The sequence below is a fragment of the Propithecus coquereli genome, unplaced genomic scaffold (assembly GCF_000956105.1).
Source record: "Propithecus coquereli isolate 6110/MARCELLA unplaced genomic scaffold, Pcoq_1.0 Scaffold79, whole genome shotgun sequence".
Lineage (NCBI taxonomy): Eukaryota > Metazoa > Chordata > Mammalia > Primates > Indriidae > Propithecus > Propithecus coquereli.
Window position 1 is genome coordinate 6,106,841 of NW_012154062.1, and position 22,585 is coordinate 6,129,425.

Genomic DNA, 22,585 nt, shown 5'->3' on the forward strand with positions numbered 1-22,585 from the left:
TATATATATCCCCAATTGTCGTCTTAGTCACTGAGTTGTTTTACAGAAAAGGTTGTATGGATGAGATGACATTGATTTGACAGGTAAAAAGGATTAAGGAATTTAAAGAGTATTTCAGGGAAAGATAACATTTATGCAGAGATAATGAGGTAGGACATTAATATATTGAGAGGAACAGGGTTAGGGAGCAATGCAAGATGAAGCAGGATGGGTAGAGGAAGCCACTTGATGGAAGATCTTGGAAGTCCCGTGGAAATATTTAGGTTAGATGTAGTTATCGATAGGAAAAAATTGAAGTTATAAAATCAACCTGCAGAGAGTCCACTGGAAGGATTCTGCTAACTCTAGCAATTCTGATTAATTTAATAAGCTCGTGGAGTTCTAGCATTACTATCCTCGTAACGACCGCTTTAGACTTTCTATATGTAGAAACCAAGACCATTCTTCCATAATAGCACATCTGGAAGTCTTTAGTTAAGGGAATCTTACAAAGAATTATGGCACTTTGAGCTTAGCTCAGTAGAGGAGAGATGGCAGATAAATAAGCTTGGACATATTCTGCACCACTCAGAAACTGCAAAGTTGTCAAAGTGTCATCAGATGTGTAAGAAATACAAAATCTTTGGAGGAAAAAAAACAAACATGTTTGGAATACTTAAAAAAGGCCAAGCTCTGTGCTATGTTCTTCGCATTTCCTTATTTAATAACAGCTTTACTAAGTCTATTAGTGTAGTGGTTTGCTTGGGATGACACAGAAAAAGTTTTAATTTAGGACACTTAATCTTTAACAGTCAATGCCTTTCACCTGGCACAACTGAGCAGACAGTTTCTTTGAATGTCTATGTGTTCAACCCAATAGCTCTGGGTTTTCTTCTAAGAATTTTTAGCAGGTGTACTGCAAAGCTAAGCTCCTGCCTACTTCTAATCAGTCCTATGTCGCTCTGGTCTCTAAATCAAGCCTCTAGCTAAAGAAGATCCACTCTATCTGTATACCTTTCCTGACCCTTTTATTGAGTTTCCTCCTTTATTTTTAATTCCTTCATTGTGCATGTTTGAAAGAAAATAAGATCTGATGTCACTCATTCATTTGTACTTTTATGTGTTTTAGTACCTCTTACATGCAAGGCATTAATAAGGTTAGATAGTTAGGATCTCTGGCTCATCTCAGGACAAGGGTTCCCTGCTTTGGTGTTGTTTTGAGGAATTGCTCCACTTGGGAAGAAGGATAAGGGTGGGCACTCCGGTTTTTTTGGTGTTGCCCCACCCTAATCCTGTCGCGAGCAACTGCTATGCCTGGGGAAGGAGGGAATGTTTTATCTATCTGGGAACTCCCCAGCCCAGGCATAACAGGATTTCGAAAGTGACCTAGAATAACCTAAGGGTAATTATTATGCCATTTGCTTGAATCTGCATTGTGGTTCACCCCCCTCCCCAGGTGGGCTTTCTTAGAGGGAGCTTGTATATGCAGATGGAATTTTGAGGACAACTGTTGATCATTTGATGACATCCCACACCTCAATCTGAGACTCAGAGAGGGAGTGGGTCAGTGAGTGAGTTGGTCTGTCTCTCTCCACTCACAAAGACGGGCCTGTTTTATTCTACATAAAGAGCTACTCTTGTGAAACTGCTTCCTGCATTAGGTTACTGCATCGCATTGGCCCTGCTGGCGATTTTTCCACGAAGGGAACCAGAGGACCAGGATAATAGTCTGGATTTGACACTTTGGTCTGTCTGGTCATTCTTTGGTCAACAGCACACCAAGAACGGAGGGCAGGCTGCCACTGTGACAATAAGAACTAAAAGAAAAAAGAAAAACAAAACTAGACTCCCTCACTCAAGGAGTTTAAAATAAAATGAATGAATGGACAATTTAGACAAAAAAGGCTATCGATTCTCCAAAGTTTTATATAGTGAATATCATATGTTGAATATAGCCCTGCAAAACATGGCATGTTGAACGTAATAAATTGTATGTTCTGAAGGATTTGAATGGCAGGTTTAAGGGACTTCGACTGTATCTAGGCATTGGAGAACCATTTTATATTTTTGAGCAGGAAAGCCATTTTAGTATCCCTTAAATGTGTGTAGTTCCAAATACAACTGTGAATTTATCTATACTATCACTATATATAGGATAGAAACATAGAATTTAGAACTGAAAGATACCTTTAAAATTACCTTGCTCTAGCCTTTCATTTGACAAGGAGGATGTTTAAGCCCACAGAGGTGAAAATTACTTACCTGGATCTGATAGGGCCTGAATTCTACATTTTCTAAATTTAAATTTCCTGGTAGATTGTCATTGAACGGAATGTCTGTTAATTCCAAGTCAGTACTTCATAGGGTCTTTGTGAGCACCGACTTATTATCTTATTAGCCGAATAAATAATAGTTTGAGTACCACGCTGTGTGCTGGGCATAATGAGAAAAGCAACACACAGCCCCCGCCCTAGAAGAAACTCCTTAATGCGGGAGAGGCTGAAATGTAAAGCAATATGTGTGTTAATGCATTTGAATTCACAGGGTGTTCAGAGAGAATAATAAATATACTGAGGCATCTTCATTACACAACACACTTAAAATGCATAGGTATTGCATTAAACACTCCAAAGGAAATGCTATTGAATACGTACGACATTGTTGCAAAACCCTCAAGATCTTGAATAGCTCTATTAATGATGCTGTTAGAAAAAGGCGGCTGCATCTGCAGGCAGTATTCCTGTTTGGAATAAGCTCATTTGTGCTTTCCTCCTCAGGGATGGAGCCATGCTATGCCATCGGCCAGGGCTGCAGAAACTGCTCCCTCTAGATCCCCATTCAGGAAATGATAGAGATATGTCTCTTGCCTCCTCTAAAACTGTAGAACACTTCCGTAGCACCTGGCCAATTTGTCGAGCTGCAGAAATCTCTCTTTCGTGAAGGACTTTTACTTCACAAATACAAAGAGTGCTTCAAGGCTGTAAAAGTCATTGGGCCATTTTCCTTATTTTTTTTCAGATGAGGAAACCAACATTCAGAAGACTGGATGACTCCAAGCAGAGAAGCTAGGACGAGAAAGAATGACACCAACAGGGTTTCCTCTTTGTGGCACCTGTGCTGGGACTGGCCATGTTAGTTCTTCTCCTGTATTGAACACCTTCCCTCTGCTGATTTACATACAAAACCTTAGGAAAACCGTAAGTCCTGCTACATACTTGGCCTAGGTGATCGCATTCAGTCCTCACAAATCTCTGAGGGGAGAGGGTGTGTGTGTGTATGACTATCTTTATTTTGTAGATTTAAAAACTGAGGCTCTGAGAAGCCATCTGTCCAGGTTATACACCTAGCAAGTGGCAAAACTGAAAATAAACTCGGGTCTCTCTGAACCCAAATCCATGCTCTTCACATTTCACCAGGTTACTTGTTGAAAGTATCAACTCTGCCCCCAAAATTAAGCAAAAGCAATATTTCTTTTCATGCAAGGTAATCAGATGTATATAGTTCTCGGTTTAGAATTAACAAACCTATGTTTAAATTGATACGGTATTTTGTACTTGCCAAATGTTTTGCCTTTTTTTTATTGTTTGCCCAATGGATTTTTGCAAGTCATAGTGGTAAAAAAGAAAGAAAAAAAAAAGCAAAGAGTAGGGGTAGGGGTTTGACCAGCATTGGCTCTGCCATTCTATGGCCTCAGAGGCAGGATGGATTACAACTTTTAAAGTTTCCTGAGTTTTGTCAGTGTCCTAGATTGATAAACCCACCCATTTCAGCTCCAGAAGTGGCATGGAATTCTCAGGGCCATTGAGAGCTGTTCTCTAAAATACCAGGTCTCTCTGTCAAAGAGCAAAATGTGAAACATTACAAAAATAGATCTGGGAGTCACAGAAATGAATGTTTGTGATTTGTGGAAGGCTCATTACCATGCTGAAATGTCAATGCCTCCTTGCAAACTAATGAGCCATTGGCCTTAAGTCACCTAATATCATGTAATGTAATAAAAACCTATTGGGAGTGGGGGAAGCAGGAGATAGTATCATGGTGTTACGACACCTCTGTACAGTGGCCAACACAGGGACTGCTTTCACGTTAGTTCCCTTTGGCTTCATTGATTGTGCTGTGTGAATTTGTATACACACAGCGTGGGTGTTAATCTGGTTCAGATTGCAATGACCTCTGATTAGCAGCACCAATTTTCCTTCAACTCCAGTCTACTGGTTCCCAGAACTGAATATTTGGGAAAGGTATATTTAAGCAAAATCAAGGTGCTGCAAGGTTGATCTAAGACGTGGGCGTTAGTTTTCTCATCTCTCTCCAGCTACAGAAATAGATAGTCTGTAGAGACCCAGTTAGATCATGAGGAGAATAAAAACAAGAAATGAAGTAGTGACAAAGGAATTTTACCAGCAGATATGAAAAAGTTGCAGGAACAAATTCTTCTATAAAACATTTTGGCTAAATATCTACAGGGCTACAATTAAAGTCTAAGCCAGGTGCTAGAAGAACCTGAACTTGCTCCTAGCTCGGCACTGATTCTTTGAATAATCTTAGACATAAAATTTGAACTGAGGGGCTGGGCGCGGTGGCTCATGCCTGTAATCCTAGCTCTCTGGGAGGCCGAGGCGGGCGGATTGTTTGAGCTCAGGAGTTCGAGACCAGCCTGAGCAAGAGCGAGACCCCATCTCTACTAAAAATAGAAAGAAATTAATCGGACAACTAAAAATACAGACAAAAAATTAGCCAGGCATGGTGGCGCATGCCTGTAGTCCCAGCTACTCGGGAGGCTGAGGCAGAAGGATTGCTTGAGCCCAGAAGTTCGAGGTTGCTGTGAGCTAGGATGACGCCACGGCACTCTAGCCCGGGCAACACAGTGAGACTCTGTCTCAAAAAAAAAAAAAAAAAAAATTTGAACTGAGGTACCTATTTCCACATCTGTAGCTCGGGGCATATATTTAGCTATCTTCTGACAGTGTGTCTTGGGCATATTCACCACACTTAGAGCCACACAGTATCTAATTCATAGGAGATACAAGAGTTAGGTCTATTGGCTAAATTAGGATTTGGTCTTCTTATTACCTGCAGTGTTCACACATCACTAGAAGGCAACATACTATGGTGGTTTAGTTTATAGGTTGGGCCAAGAAAATCTGTATCTGACTCTTCCTTAACTGCACTACTTACACATGTAAACCTGGTCAAGTTCCATAATCATTCTGTGCCTTACTTTTCCCAAAGGTAAATTGTAATAATAGTACCTACTTTATAAGTTTCTTATAATGATTGAGTTACTATACGTAAAGCAATGAAGACAGAACCTGGTACGTAGAAAACATTAGCCCATGATAGCAAATATGACCTTGTTAAAAAGAGCTTCATTAACTGGAGGATTCCTTTTTTTATTCTATCCCTGGGAATATTCTATTAAAAATATTTATGATCACTGAAATCGCTCAGCAAAGAGCAGGGGAAAAATGAAGGCAACGATTAGCAATCAAAGAGCAAAAATAAACATCTTGCATATCCTCGGATTTCCCAGGTTGCTTTCATGTCCTAGAATAGAAACAAATCAAAGCATTTTAAGGAGGCTTCTTCATAAAACACAATGCATTACTCATTAACTGAGGAATGTGAAAATGAAAGGCATTTTCTCACAACTATAAAAGGGAGCTAAAGGGCGGGAGTGCTATGTTGTTCTGTTTGAATTCGGTATCACACTTGGCACTGTCTTTGGCTTGACTACCCTGGGCATGACCTGTTTATTGTCAGACTTCTCTTTGAGGCCCTTCATTTGCTGACACTTCTTCCCCATGTATTGCCATTGCAGTCCCACTAGGGAAGCATCTTTCTGGTCCTATGTTTTGCACACAGCTTAGCGGTTTAGCTGCCTTAATTTCACATTCCACTGAGAAAAGGAAATTGTTTCTGAAAGAATAAGGCAATAAAATTCCTAATTTTGCCTTTAAAATGCATAGCTAATCTATTTAGAATTAGACCTCTTCGAATACCTAGGGTTGAAACACCTTATGGTATCGTGATTATGAGCCAATCCTGGCCCCAGCCATCCAGGCTGGAGTATAGCTCTCAGGCCTATCATGTGAAGACTCAGCTGTGAGCTGATTTAATTAAGCCAAAAGAGATCATAAGGAGACTGGCTACCACTCTTGGATAGGGGCAAGAATTGGTCTCACTTCAACCAGCACAGAGTTTGTTTTGTAGCGACTTGTGGACAACTGCTTGTGAATTGAGCTGCCATCCTGCATTAATTGCTACCATGAGTGTCTAGACCACGTGCCTGGGCTTCTGCCTCTGTTTCCTTATTTATACTGTAGTTTTATGATGGCATTGGAAAGTGGGGCTAAAGCCCAAATGAAACAGAGGACTCTGACATACAACTTTACCCCCACTGGCATTTGCTTTGGGGATTGGACCGTCAATTTCTGTTTTGTTCAGATGTAAATAGACCACCTGGAACCATAGTGTTGACTAGGCATACTTCCACTATGTAGAAGTTCTTTGGTTTTGCACCACCTATTGGATCAGACTTCCTTGTATATAAATGATGTCCCAGATCAAGAAATAATTAAGGATACTTATGGATACTCCCATTCAGATTTGTTTATGCTCTCAGAAATTAGCACTACATTTGGGTCTGTTAGTTTTGGCCAGGCCTATGTCTGCTCACTCAGTTCCTTACTGAGCCTCTATAAAAGGTTCATTATAGTTCATCATGCCCCACAGCAAAGGCTATTGTGATCCAATTTCATTAGAAATTAGAATCACGCACACATGGATACACATATACATACCTATACACCCAGAAATAACACTTCTAGGGTTATTTCCAAAATTGAAATACATGTACAAATGCATCTAACAACATGTACAAGAATGTCATAGCAGTATTATCTTTAATTTCAAATCATTGAACAGAATGTACAGATAAATTGTGGCACATTCATACAATAGAATACGACATAAGAATGAATAAATATGATTTATTGCTACATGCAACATTATAGAAGAATTTTGCAAGCAGAACTTTGAGTAAAAGAAGCCAAACACATAAGAGTATGTACTAGGTGATTGTGTCCGTATGAAAGGCAAAACAAGGCAAAACCAAGTGGCCGTAGTGGTTGTCTTTGGAGAGAAGAGGAAGAGATTGAGAGGGAAGAGGAGAGTGTGTCCCAAGACACAGATGATGTTCCATTGCAGTCTCTGTGAAAAGATATTTTCACATTTAATATCTGCACTTTTCTGAATGCATATTTTAATTAAAATATTATTAAAAATAAAAATATGAAATCTAAGGCATGAAACCATAAGAATTCTAGAGTAAAATGTAGAAAAACTCTTCTAGATATCAGCCTAGGCAAAGAATTTGTGACTAAGACCCCAATGGCAATCATGGCAACAACAAAAATTAATAAATGGAATTTGATTAAATTAAAAAGCTTCTGCACAGCTGAGGAAACAATTAACAGAGCAAATAGACAACCTACACAATGGGAGAAAATATTTGCAAGCTATACATCCAACAAAGGGCTAATATTCAGAATATACAGAGAACTCAAGCAAATCAGCGAGAAAAAAACAAACAACCCTATTAAAAAGTGGGCAAAAGACATGAACAGAAGCTTCTCAAAAGAAGATAGACAAATGGCCAATAAACATATGAAAAAATTCTCAACATCATTAATCATCAGGGAATTGAGCTAAAAGTAGACCTACCATTTGATCTAGCAATCCTACTACTGGGTATCTACCAAAAGGAAAAGAAGACTTTTCATCAAGAAGACACCTATACTCAAATCTTTATTGTAGCACAATTCACAATTGCAAAGATGTGGAATCAACCCAAGTGCCCATCAATTCACGAATGGATAAAGAAAATATGCTATATGTATACCATGGAGTACTACTCAGTCGTAAAAAAGATGAACTATGTTTTGCAACAATCTGGATGGACCTGGAGACCATTCTCCTAAGTGAAGTATCTCAAGAATGGGAAAACAAACACCGTATATACTCACTATTAAATTGGAACTAACTGATGAGCACACATGTGCACAGAGGGAAGTAAAACTCAGTGGAAATCAACTGGGGGGGGGAAGGGGACAAAGGGGAGGGGCAAAAGCCTACCTAATGGGTATAAGGAACACTATTTGGGTGATGGGCACACCTATAGCCAGGGCTCAAGCATTACAAAAGTGATCCATGTAACCTAAAATATTTGTACCCTCTTGATATTTTGAAATTAAAAATAAAAATAAAAATATGTTCCCTGCAATGAAGGTCACTGCTATTTAATTTGGGGCCTACAGATTTATTAATAGTACGTGATCTTCCCCTTAGCCATTTATCCACCTTTGTGCTAGCAATATCATCCTGTGGACAGATGATGCCAAAGTCTGTATCTGTAGCCCTTACATCCCTGCCCTCCTGCCAACCAGACTTGATACACACGATCACTTGAGCACTTTTTCACCTTTGACAGCTCATCCCACAATGCCCTTCCACCTGCCTCTAAAATCTCTTGCGTCCATTCTCTCCTCGTGTTCCTGACAATTCTCTTGCCACCTCATGCCTTTTCCTGGACAACTGCAGCAGCCACCTAATTGGTCTTCGTAATTACACTTTATATCTATCATAAATAGAACTGTTTCAAGCCCATAAATATGTTGATACCATTCTTTTGCTCAAAAATGTTAATATTTCTCAATTGTTTACCCCGTGAAACCAAAGCCCCTGGGCCTGGCCATCACAGCTAGTTCCAAACTGTCTCACTTAGGTCTTTTTTGGCTCTACTTCTCATATCCTGTTCTCTAACTAGAGTGGTTTCTCAACATTTGCTGTGTAGAGTTTTACTATTCGTATTTTGTTTCCTTTATTTATAATGGCCCTCTCCATAGATTTCTTCTCTCCTATATTCAGAGACTTAATTCTATGTATCCCATAATGTCCATTTCAAATGCTACCTCTTTGATGCATATTTTTCATTTCTTCCAGTTACAAATTCTCCCTCCTTTCAAAGACCATCACTTTATTGTTATATCTCTTCAATTTATCTATCGATTTTTACCATATATCAAGAGCCTAATTTGCAAAAAAAATAAAAACAAAATAAAATCCTAAATGCATGATCAGAAAGCAATAATTTGAATCCTAGCTTTGCTGCTTACTGAGTGTGTGAATTGGGGCCAATCATTTAACTTGAGACTCAATTTCCTCTTTTGTCAAGATATGGGAGATGGATGAGACTGTCCAGGACTGACTACGATATAAAATCTCTCATAGAATATAAGCCTTCCAGATCTCTGGAGAGCCTTGAGAACCAAATAAAAGACTCTTTGCTAGGTGACCTCCACGGCTACTCTCAGTTTCATAAACCTCTCCGTGTTTTAAAGGTACTCATGTATATTTTCGTATCCTCCGCAGGGCTACAAGCTCCTAGAAGACAGAGTTTGTGATTTACTCACGTTTACTCACTTAGCACAACCCCCATACCTTACACACTGCAATCGCTCTAGAGATGTTCACTCTTTAAGCAAATCATGCAAAAGAACCATATAATGACAGGGTGGTATTTTACATGGAGAATTAGGCAGGTAAGCAATTTGATTGGGAATGGCCAAAGATGCTGTATTCAATGATAACATCAGGATCTAGTCCCAGATGTCACGTCCATGACTCTAATAACTTGATGGTTCATCCAATCATAAATAAAACAGTGACAGGAACTCTAGTGATCATCTAGTTCAAGCACGTCATTTTTTTTTTTTTTAGGCAAGTTCTCCCAAGTCCTGAAATGATTTTCCCACTTAATACAACCAGAAAAAGCTACAACCAGAAGCCAAGCTTCCTCCCTTCTGTAGAAATCTCTTTGGCTTGTCACTCTGCTTACATCTGGAAGCTCTGTTGCTAGGTAACCATGAGCTCGCTCAACCACTTAAGTGTTAAGTGCATTTTATGAAATTTCTCTGCTTGACATACTTGAATGATGGTGGTGTTTGCTAGCAAGAAAGAACAAGCTCAGAAATGGCCAGTTTGTGAGCTTAGGGCAGCTAACTGAATCAGTTTCTCCAACTGGAAAATGGGATTGTCCGGCCCAATGTAAATAATGAGCAGGGTATTGGCAATACAGCACCAAGCACCCAGAGTTCACACAAGCCCTAGGGATGTTGAACGAAGTTCTTGCATCTTTTTCAAGGGCATTAAATATTAATCTCACTGTGCCCTTTTAAAATACAGGTCTTTTCCTTAAAAATAAATTTTTAGATTATTTGCTTTAACAAGATTTTCACTTGGAAACCTCCACATTGAATCTGATTTTCATAGCAACTTAAAGCAGTATGGAGGCCTTTTTCTCTCACCTGATTTATCATCTTTCCCTGGAAAATTGCCCTGGGGACCCTTCTGGCCCACTATTGAACTCTGGTACTCTTGGGTTTTTTGGATTTTTCACTGGGGGAGCAAATTGGAATTGAAACTGACTGCTTTAACTGGATTCAGCATTACTGTTCTTATTTCTCTGCAATGCACCATAGAAGTCTCTTCCAAGTAGAGCTAGCTCTAATCCTAGTAGTGTTTTCAATAATTTATATTTCAATATTGGGACTTAGATACATATCTAGGAGCATTCAGTTTGTTGCTTCTGGAAAGCTTGGCTATGGTTGAGTGATTTATAACCAATTGCTCTTCTGATCACTGTTTTGTCTCATAAGCAAACTCTGAACACATTTTACTTCACCAAGAATTGAAAACAGTGATTTTGTTTTTAGCTCTTTATCCAACCCTGCAATGACAATTAACCAATTATCTTATAGCTGATACAGAGCTATGAGTTACTACTGCAAAATATTTGAAAGTTGCCAGGGGCCATACAAATTTTATTAAATCATTTGTAATTAAACATGTTATAATTACAACTTAGAGTGATTTACTCTTATAGATCACTTTTCAGAATATTAAATATTTTATTTTGATGTTCATAAGGACCCTGGGGGGGTAGACATTACTCTGTGAAGGTTTATGCAGAGGAGGAGCTGAGGCTCAGAGGAGCAATGTGATTTTCCCAAGAGCATTCTGTGGTGCAGCTGTGACCTTAACCCAAGATTTTAACTCCAAACTCACCACTTTATTACTAATGATACTCTTTGCCAAGTATCAGAAAATCATATTTACTGAGTACTTAGCCCATCCCTTGCATGGTAGGTAAAAAAAAGATAATTTTAATTACCTGATACTAATATTAAAAGTAGCTAATGCATTTGGAAGCAATGTTCTATTACACAGATGCTATTATTTTCCCCTTTTTACTGATGAGGAAACTCTGACAAAAACAAATTATGTAACTTGTCAAATATCATATGCTTAAGAGGTAGGGTGAAGAGTCAAACCCAGGCCAATTGTTGACTCCTAAACACTACTAGGACTAATATAACAAATACAAGGCAGCTAGCTAGAGATAAACTATCGTGCTGACCAAGGAAGCTCACAGGTTCATTTGGGGACCCATCCTTGCATCCCAAGTTCATTAACACAGTACTGACTTGCTACAAGCTTTAAGCAAATAACTGCTTGGTTTATGAAGGAAGACATATTGTAAACTGTCAAGACTATGCAACTAAAGAAAGAATATCAGACTCAGCGCTGAGGATATGAGAACACACCCGAGCAGGTGGGGAAAGCAGTGAGACAGGTCCTCCCCAAGTCATTGATTGGGACACTTGGCACTTGGCTCTGTTCCTGCTGTAAATCATTCTACATATTTTTTCTCAGTGACATAGTTTAAATAAAATATGGCAGGTAGGATGATCATACATCCCGTTGGTCTAGGTCATTTCTGTTTTATGTCTGTTGTTTCAAAGTAATTATTAACTGTGCCTCCTTTCTCTCTCAAAAGCTTCCTAGTTTGGGTAGTAGATTATAAGGTAAGTAACCTGTAGTCGTTGAACTATCAAAGTCTTTGAGTGGAAAAACCTACATTTGGTCATATAATTGACTTGAGTGAGGATTCTGGTTAATAGCTGTTTTTTCTTGATTAAATTATTGAACTTAGTCTCATGTCTTTCATCTGAAAAATGGAGATACCAATATAAATCCTGCACATTTATTAATATCATGAGGATCCAGTGATGTACCAACCTTGGCTCTCGGTAAAAGTTTGTTGCCATTTTTCGTTTCCAGTGTCATTTATTGAACACTTAGCTGAGTGTTGAAAGTTGTACTTTTCTATACATGCTGCTTCTCTTCCAAATTAGGTAAGTCGCTCAGTGGTCAGGAGCAAATGTTAAATCTTTATATGTCTTAAAAACAGTCAACGTGCTTCCATGTCATTGCTTTTTGTGTCATAAATGTTTGTTGATAGTGGATTTGCCTATGAATTGATCTTATTGAAATATTTAAGCATCAGTAAGATACAATAGCTTCATGGAATCAATGTTAATGCAAGAAAGTCATCCAGCAACAGACCTTAGACTTTAGGGTGTAAGCAAGTCCATCATGGTGGTTATAATGCTTCCCTTATGCAGCTAGGGTATTCCTGAGCAAGCAACTGTAAAAACATCCCCCATGTGTATGGTGCATTGCAGTTAGAAGTCTTCCTTTCTTTCTGACCCTCACATAGGCACTAATTATCTTCATTTTGTACGTGAGAAAATAGATAATCCTTTATTCATGAAGTAAATAGTATAGCAGTGGCCTTAAAGTGAATCAGGCTCTCTGTAAGAATTCCAAGTTCCTTAAAGAAACACTACATTGTATTTTAAGAAGGCGCTGGCATGGTTTAACTACAGAGAAAGTTGATTCCAAGTTAAGGTTTGCATGAAAATATGTCTGCAAGGGTCTTTGCAGCTTTATAGACTGATGTGCAAAGGATCCCAGGACCATCATAACATGTAGCCACAGTGGCTCGTCTGAGGAACACACACCCACCAGATCCCTGCTGGAAGTAGCTGACCTTCCTACAAAAGCTAGTTGCAGAGATGACCAGGCAGCTCCCAGCAATGAAACAGGCCTCAGTTAAGACTTTCCAAGGGATCAAAGTTGAGGAATAGACTCAGGTAGGGAGAGCATAGCATGGGGAAATCTAAGGAGGAGGGGGCAGGATTCTTGGCTATCAGGTAAACTGTGCTATGATTCTAGGAAATTTTCTTATGGAGAAGAAGTCCAGGTCTAGCCCCTGGTGGAATAGGAATTATACTTTCCTGATTAACACTAATCGTATTTTATAGCAATTTCTTGTTAAATACCCGTAACTTCACTAAACTGTAAAATATGTGAAGGTAGGAGAATCTTTGCCTTATTACTGCTCTAATCCAGTACCTAGCAAACCTATTGTCATTGTTTAATAAATATTTTTTGCACAAATAAATGAACTAACAAGCTATGTAAATCAGCAGTATCTTAATCATGAGGCTACATAGGAATTTTTAAAAAGCTTCATAAGGGAGCTAATAAATCAGGCATGGAAATCAAGTTGGGATTCTGTGTACCAGGCTGGAATTCTGGCAGTGATGTGGACTCATCTCCATAGACAAGATTCAAGGTCAACCTGGTAGGGAAAGAGACTCCATGGGACCATTGAAATTCAGGGTATAGCATGTGACTTAGTCCGAACTTTAACCAGAGAGGAGCAACTACCGTTGATATCCCCTATTCTCATTAGGGTTAGCTCAGAGAACGCAAGTCTGACTGCCAATAGGTCAAGAATTTGGGAGTCATAAAGGCATTAAGGTATTTGTCCTTGCATTAGGTCATTTTAAATAGACACTTTTGGAAGATTCTATAAAGTATACATATTGGCTTCATTTTTTATTGTAATTTGATGGAAAGCAGGGTATTGATTTTTAAAATAAAATCAAGAAATACTTGGAAAGGTTTTGATTATTTCCATTAACTTTATTAGCACTATAACAAATCAGCCATCTATTAAGACTAGAGCATTTGTGTAGAGAAGACAGAGTAATACATTAAATTAGTTTTGTCCCGTTCTCTGCCTCCCCCAAGCAAGCACAGTGTGTTACTTAACTATACTTCTAAAGACTTTTCTCTTTCTAACCTATTATTTTGTTAATCTCTTTATTTTTTAATGTAAGTAATTCTACTTTTAAAAGATCATTTGCTTAGAGGTAAATTAAAGACTTCAGGAAATATCCAAATTGTTCAACATGCATTTGGATCTGTTAACATTTTCTTCATTTCCCATTTGAATATATTTTCCTATAAACAGTATATGGTAGCTTTTAAGGATAATTCATGCTCAACTATGAGTCACACCGGGATCAGTGCAGTCCAAGGTGAAGCAGAAACATGATCAGATCGAAACCAATAGAACTAACATTAATATACTCAACTCTGTATCCTGGGGCTTAGGAAAGGGTTTGAAGTAGGAATATTTGATTAGAAAGTGGATGAAAAAACAGATGGAAAAGGGGATGAATTAAGTAATCTTGAAGAATGTGTGTGTTAATTGGTTGCCCAACAATGCCAAGTAACACCCAAAGAGGTCAAGGCAAATTGTTTACTATTGGTAGTGAAAACATACAATTAGGTCAAACCAATGCTTCATGGCATGAGTTCCGACACTCTGAGAGGATGGCACAGCTCTGTCTTGAGGAAAGGCAGGTAACAGAAAGAATGTCTAGATCCTAACAATGTGAACCACAGTGGAGGTTAAAACTCTTATCTCACCATGGAAATGAAAAGTTGAGCAGGAAGATCTGACACAGCCATTTGGAACAAAGAGGCATACACCTTACAGGTGAGGGTGAAGGGTGTAGCTCTGTGACATTCAGAGTTAGGGTTAGGGTTAGGGTTAGATGTTGAAGGTTCATCAGAGGTGAAGCACCTCAATGACAACAAATCTAATTCAAGACCCATTAATTCAGAAGTCAGATGTGGTCAGTGCACTTCTTTCTGTCCCGATGGGGACTGGCTAGAAGCTGGGAGGGAAATTAAGGCAGAAGTGAAGGGTTTCTATATCCCATGGTGGGAATGTGTAAAATAGGGAGTGATACTAGAAAATTCCTGCTAGGAACATTTTCTTTCTCACCATCCAGGTTAGATAAATCTTACCCAGAGTAACGGGAGATGGTGAAGAAGATGGCCATGAATGTGAATCTACACACCTGCCTATAATCCCTATAACTATTTCGTGAACTAGATTCCATTTCTTCCAGTTTTACACTCAAGGAAACTGAAGCTCATGGAAATCAAATATTTTATCAAAAATTACAATACAGAAAGTGACAGAGAGAGGTGTCAAATCTGGACCTTTTCAAATCTCATTGCACCTCCAGCTACTTTAAGACTGAGAAACTAAGTCTATGAACTGCAAAGGAAACAAAAGGTCCAGCTCTTCTTTTCTGAACTGGACTGTCCTCATCCTGTTAGCAATTAAAAAGATAATTTTTAGGCCTTTACTCTGGAGTCTGACTCAAATCATCATCCATTTAACCAATCTTCAGATATGCATTGTGCTAGGTTCTGAGACAGACTGAAAAATTAACAACTCCTCAATCTTGACATCACAGTTCTACTTGGCAACACAAGATAAAAATTGTTACATAACAATATAAATAGGTCACAGCATTAGTTTAGAACTTCACAAAACAGGACAGAAGCACAAATGTCAGAGGTCAAAATGCAAGATGGACTAATAGGAACTGCTTTCAATAGAAGAGATGAGATTTTACTTTTACCTAAAGGATAAGTGGGACTAGGAAGAGAAGTAATGGAAAAGGCATTTCTATGCCAGAGAACAACAAGTATCTGCTCATGGTTAACTATAGCAGTCTTCTCATCTGTGGGTCCCTCCAATGCTGTCCAAATCCCTTAGCTGTATTTATCATTTCCCCATATATATAGATTTCTATTCCCCTCTCCAGCACCTAAATCCAACACCAACTCTCAGCTTGCCAGAGACAGATGGGTAAGGGGGTCTAATCCTGGGAAATGTTAGATATTTCAGAAGCCACAGGGTTTGGTACACATAGCAGAGCATCACTCTATTGTTCTCTTTGCTCTTTTTTTTTTCCTCAAGAACTGGTATTTTTCTAGCATGCAAATAGAGGGATTATGAGTCAGCAAAAAGAAAATTAAGTTGTTTTTCTAAGTCAAATTGACCATTAGTATTTTTATAGGTTTTGAATGGAAACAAATGGCATTTGCTTCTTTAATCTAGCCATAGGCTATATGTCTATCAGCTAGAATGCCTTTAGTATCAAGAGTTAGCTCTAAAGCTACACTCCATAGATTTATACACATAAGGGTTAAAATATTAGAAACTATCTTAAAGCTACTTGGAAAGTGAACAGCCAATGAAAAGCTCTTTTGATGAGGTAATACTGGTTGCTTGAATTTCATTGGTTTAATGTAAAATTCCTGTTTCCAGGAGTTGGAGGACAAGTTTCTCTGCAACCAGAAAGAACTGGATAGTCTCCAATTGCTTATATAAGATATTTTATGATCACTCAATAAAAGCAAGTCCCTGCTCAATTTGCCAATAGCCTCCTTGAATTATTTCCCAACAACATTCATATATAAACTAGACTGCAGGGATTTCTGTTTGTTCCAAAAGAAAACCTACATAAAAGATTAAGAAATGCAAAGTTAAATTCTCAGTAATTATATTTGTGAATATTGAACTATACGTTAATACACTTTGTTTCTCATCCTAGCTCGGATATAATCACCTTTGCAACTTTGTGCTGCTATTTACCTCTTCTAGAATTTAGGTTCTTCTTTCTGGTTTGGGGTTTTTTAGATTTTCTATTTCTTAGTTGACAATGATAATAATTGTCAGTCCTACCTACTTCGTAGAATCTTTGCATGCAAGGTCATCTAATGAAATACGAAATATGTAAGAGTTCTGAAATATATAATATCTACCTGAACTTCCAGCATTGCCTATAATTTTAAGGAAAGACGACATTAATGACTTCTTATTTTTGAGGAAACACTAGAACCCTTTATAAGCAAGCAGAGAAAGCCTCTTGGCTAGAAGTGATACTTCCATATGTTAAAAAAAAAAAAAATCCCAGGAACCAAGAAGACAGTCTGTGCTTTAATGCTAGGAGGAAGACGCAGGCTTTCTTTAGGTAGAGTTCTATCTAAGCCAAACTGCCTCAAGTCTTAATTATTGAATTATTAATAGAATATTGCTCATATCTTTGAGAAATATAGATAAGCTGTGTGTCGCAGTGGGAGTTTTAACTTCTGTCTTCAAGCCCACAAGACTTTGGAGCAAGTAGCCCACTCCACATTGCAATGCCTGACCAACATGTAAGTATACAACCCACCGCATAGGCACATCTGTAGCTTCAAGTCTGTTGCTATCTTGGCAAGAAAAAAAAATACAACAGATTTCTTTTCTAGGAGAGAGTGCTAGTTATAGATCTCAGCATATTTAAAAGCAAAACTCTTCGTATACTTACTACCCAACTCCCACCTTCTGAAACCACCACCTCTTCCATCTTAGTAAATGGCAATTCCATTCTTCATGCTGTTCAGACAAAACACCCTGGAGTCAATCTTGTTTCCTCTCTTACTCTTCACCTAACCTTGACTCCATCAGCAAATCCTGCAGGCCTACCTCCAACATATGCTCTCAACCCAGCCCCTTCTCACCACTCCTTCTGCTACCGCTCTGGTCAAAACTGCTGTCATGTTTTCCCCTGCATTATTGCAATAGCCTCCTAACTGTTCTACCTGCTTAAGCCTTCGATCCCATACAGTCTATTATTCACACAGCCACCTGAGTGATTCTTCTAAAAAAGTAAGTGAGCAGTGTCACTCCTCTGCTCCCAATCTTCAGTGGTCCCACCTCATGCAAAGTAAAAGCCAGAAGCCTTACAGTGATCTGCCCCCACCACCTGCCTACTCCTCTCCCACCACTGCCCGCTTCTGCTCCTCAAATACAGCATCTTTCCACCTCACTTGTGCACTGAGTGTTCCCTGTCCGGGATGACTCTCTTCCAGCTAACTCACTCACTCACTCTCTCTCTCTCTCTCTCTCCACATTTTTTCTCAACTATCACCTCTGTAGAGGTCTTCTCAGACTACCCCATTGCAATGGTTAATTTTGTGTGTCAACTCGACTGGGATAAGGGATACCCCGATAGCTATACAATGTTATTTCTGATTGTGTCTGTTCCCAAAAGAGATTAGCATTTGAATTGTACGCTCAGTAAAGAAGATGCCCTCTCACCAATGTGGGTGGGTGTCATCCATCCAATCTACTGAGAGACCAGATAGAATAAAAAGGTGGAGAAAGAGCAAATTCATTCTTTCTCTCTCCTCTCTCTCTATCACTCCCTCTTCTTTCTTTCTCTTTCTCTCTCTCTGTCCTTGAACTGGGGCATCTATTTTCTGCCCCCAAACATTTGAGATCCTCATTCTTGGGCCTTTATACCCACCCTGTCCTCAAGCCTTCAGACTCAGGGAGTGACACCACCTGCCTTCCTAGTTCTTCATTTTACAGATGACATATAATGGGACAGCTCCAGCTCCATAGATGTGAGCCAATCTGCATGATACATCTCCTCTTAAATATGTCTCTATATGTTATATTAGTTACGTTTTTCTAGAGAACTCTAACTAATGCACACATGTAAAATAGTATCTTCTCCACAAGCTCTTTCTCTTTTATATCACTATACTTTTCTTCCCAGTTCTTATAACTATCTGGCAGGTTTTATATTCTCTTGTTCATTGTCATTCTTTTGTGCTATGACATATACTTTATGAGGACAAGGACTTGGTCTGGATTTTTCTCCTACATTTACAGCACCTATCAGTAAGTGCTTAAAAATATTGAGTATCCAGAAAATTGTATTAATATCTGATTTGAGATAGGTATGAAATATTTAATGCTTAAGGAAAACTGAAGTGTAATTATGAAGTTTTAAGATTAATCCTAAAAGTGTTGTAATTTATATATTCCCAGAGGAGGCATTCAGCCAGTGTCAGTATCATTGGAATAAGTGTATAGCTGCTTAAGCACATTACATTGGCTGGGGAATAGGAAGAAGTAGTGTACAATGAATTCTTAGAATCATTCAGACACTGGTAGATTTTCTTTCTTTGGCCTTTTAATGTCATTTAGAGAATCTCAGTGGTTAGTGATCATTTAGATGTACAAATTCTTATGCATTTGTTATAAAACCAATCCCTCCTCTGTTTATGTGTAAACACATACGTGCTAATGAGATACCAAAAAATGTCATCTATTATCCCAGCTATAGACAGTTGAATTCTGACATAAGAGTAAGTTACTCTCTGGGTACAAGTTAACCAGTTATTCACGTAGGTTGGAAAGAACATATATTTAAATCAGCTCAGATATGTAGAATAAAAAAAATGATCCGGAAGGATCAGCATGCCTCTTAGAGATCCTCATTTACGTTTGGAGAGAAGTATCTTTATAAGGAACAACAAGGCTTACGTTAAAGAAAAAATTATTCCTGTACTTGTTAAAAGGATAAGGAAAATTTTATTCAGGGCTACTGCAATAGGTAAAGACTATTGCAGTAATGGGGAAAGATGACCTTCAAATACAAAAAAAAAAAAAAAAAGGCAGTTGAGAATTTATAGCTGAGGAGCAGAGTGAGGGAGTGAGTGGATAGAAAATTACTAAGGGGAGATATGCAGGGTGGGGGGTTCTTGCTAAATTGACTTAAGTAGGATTCTGCGGAAGGCAGGCTGAGGGCATATGCATCAAAGGTGGGGGATGAGGAATTTGACCAGATATCGAGCGTGATCAGATATCAAGTGTCGGGGGATTCTTGCTAAAGTGACTTAGCAGGATTCTTGCTAAAACTGGACTGGGCAGACCCAAGGATGAGGTGCAGGTGTGGTTTCTAGTCTAAAAGAAGGCTCAGGGGAGCCCGACTAAAGTCTGGTCAAGGAGAGGATCTTTGTCACCTAAAAGGTTATCTCAAGAGCCCATGTGAAGTTCATTTGTCTCCAAATATCATTAACGAAATAAGGATCAGTCATTATTTAATTCAACAATATGCATTCACTGACCTTGCTGTAGGCACTGGACTAAATATGGAGGAAATAAATTCAAATATGCTGCAATCCTAACTTGGGGACTGCCACTCTAGTGTCAATTAATCGCTGCAACGTAATACAGCACACGCTTCTGTGGAGGGTCAAGAACATGCTACGAAACACAGGTGGAGAGGGAACTAATGCTAAGCAGACGAGAAGAGAACAGGGGTCATGGAAGTCTTCACAGCAAAGGACTCTTTTGGTGTGGGTCTTGGTGGAAGCTTAGGGGTTTAGCTGTTAGAAAAAAGATTAGGGAAGGTCTTTCAAGGCAGAAGTGACAACACTTGCACAGGTACAGAAATATAAAACAACAAATGTGATAGCTCGTTGGGAAATGCAGGTAGAGGCAGGACCAGCACTCGTGCATAAGGAAAAATGTGTATCTAGTAAAAAAAAAAAAAAAAGTATGTGTTATATAACCCCAACTGCTCCTAAGTAGGGAGTATTATGTTAATGAGAAATGCCTTGCTTTGAAATTACATTGATAGGCTTGGATAAGCAAATTGGCTGAATGACTCTACAAACGAGAACAAGAGAATTGAAGTTCTTTAGAGAGAAATAGGGGGGAAGAGAACAAAAAAGGAAGCCTAGATGCTTAGGGAAATCAGAATAAGAGACCCTGGTGGGAACTTTAGAAAAGAATCATGCCAAAAAGAGATCTAAAGTTCTATGTTGTGATTTAAATTCTTCTCTCCAAATGAAAAGCTTAGTAAGTCTTTACGCCTGTAGATTCATTGGCCTGGAGTGGAAGGGGGTGGTCAGTTCTCAAAGAGCTATTGATTTTCACTTTTGGCTACTTTGTGCAATTAAAAGACAGTGTTTGTAAGATAAGAGAGAGGAGACCATGAGAGATTAGACAGCAAGAATTGACAAAGAAAAATTGTGTAGAGAGCAAGAAGGTTCCAGCTGAGCTCTGTGTTATATAAATGATGCATACAAATAAAATATACATAATAAATTTAGTTAGCTAGCTATGTGATCTTAGACAAATTGCCACTCTTTACCTTCATACTGACTCACTTGCATATGCCCCTGTATTCATATATCAAATTCAAATCCATGATAGCCTCATTGAGATGCTTAGCATGAACTATCACATGTCTATATATTTAACTTCCTTTCTGCATGTGTATACGCAAAAGGTTACTTCACTATTCATGCCAAAACAATCCAGAAAAAGTGTAGCTACTCTTTTTAAAACTCCCTATCAATTTCTGCTTTTAGAAAATGCCAATGTTAATTTTATGATAGTTTTATGATAGACAAATCGTGGAAGGCAGATAAAGGAAACCTAAAAATATTTTCATGATGTAAAAAAGTAAATCAGAAAGGCTTCTCTATAAAAATCAATACAGCAAAGCAGATCTTCTGTGCCTTCTGCAGGCAGCTGGTGTCAAATTTTCATGTTGCCCTATGAGTCCCAGAGGAAGCCTTTATTCGCGCTGCAGATACTGCAGAGATGTGGGTGTGGTTTCCAATACAGAAGCTGACTATGAATATTCATAGACACACTCTAGCTAAAATCCTCTAATGGTTTTCTGGGAACAGTAAAAATAGCAACAGTAAATTCTGAGCTAACCAGATACAAGTAGTTCAGGAAGGATGCTGAGTTCTTTGAAAATGAATGTATATAGCATCCCAATCCCAAAGCCTTCATCACAGAGTGAGTCTCCTCTGAATCCTCTGAGTGATGGCGGCATGTTATATGAAATTAACGGGTAAGAAACAAGAAGCACAAAAATTCACAGACAGCTACAAAGCAACAGAATCAAATGATTTCTTAAGACAGTGTCTATAATTGGATATTTCTGGATCCTCCAAAACTCAAATAGCCTCAAACTTTCCTTACATAGTATTTAATTTTACAAAATTGTGTACCTAAAGGTGTCATTCTTTCCCTAATCATGAGCTGATCTTTGCACAAATTGTAAAAAATACAAAAATGTATAAAGAAAGCCAAAATACATTTAATTCTCCAATCCCAAAATTATAAATGGTGTAAACATAAGAGGCAATTATTCATCTACCACAGATAAATTTGTCTACCCATCCATCTACCAACTATCTAATCTATGTATACATACACATATGTATAATATTTTAAATGTATATTTTAGATATTTAAAGACACTGGTAGCTTAACTATATACTGTTTGGTGTCTCCCTCTTTTCAGGTTATATCAAGGTCATTTTACCAAATCCTTACAAAATTCTACATTATGGATATGCTATTACCCTTACTTGTTGGATATTTAGTTAGTTTCTAATTTTCGCTCTCATTAAGAAGAATATAATAAACATTGTTGTACATAAGACTTTGTGGGCATTTCTGATGATTTCCTATGAATAAATTTCTTGATTAGAATTTGCCAGAAGAACTTCTAAAAAGTTTTAGAAAATGTGTGGGAATTTTTGCTCGTAAACATTTCTTATTCCTCACATACTCACCAACACTAATAACAGTAATGACCATGATCATGATAGCAAAAAACTTTAATTTGTGTCTTTCAAACGTTCTTTTATTATTATTTCCTTCTTTTTTAATTTTGGGTAA

General features: G+C 38.3%; 1 protein-coding gene across 1 annotated transcript in view; it reads left to right on the forward strand.

Annotated features, from left to right (window-relative positions):
* ADAM7 (ADAM metallopeptidase domain 7) overlaps positions 1-22,585 on the forward strand; it is a 194,051-nt gene that overhangs the window by 77,140 nt on the left and 94,326 nt on the right. The window lies entirely within an intron of this gene.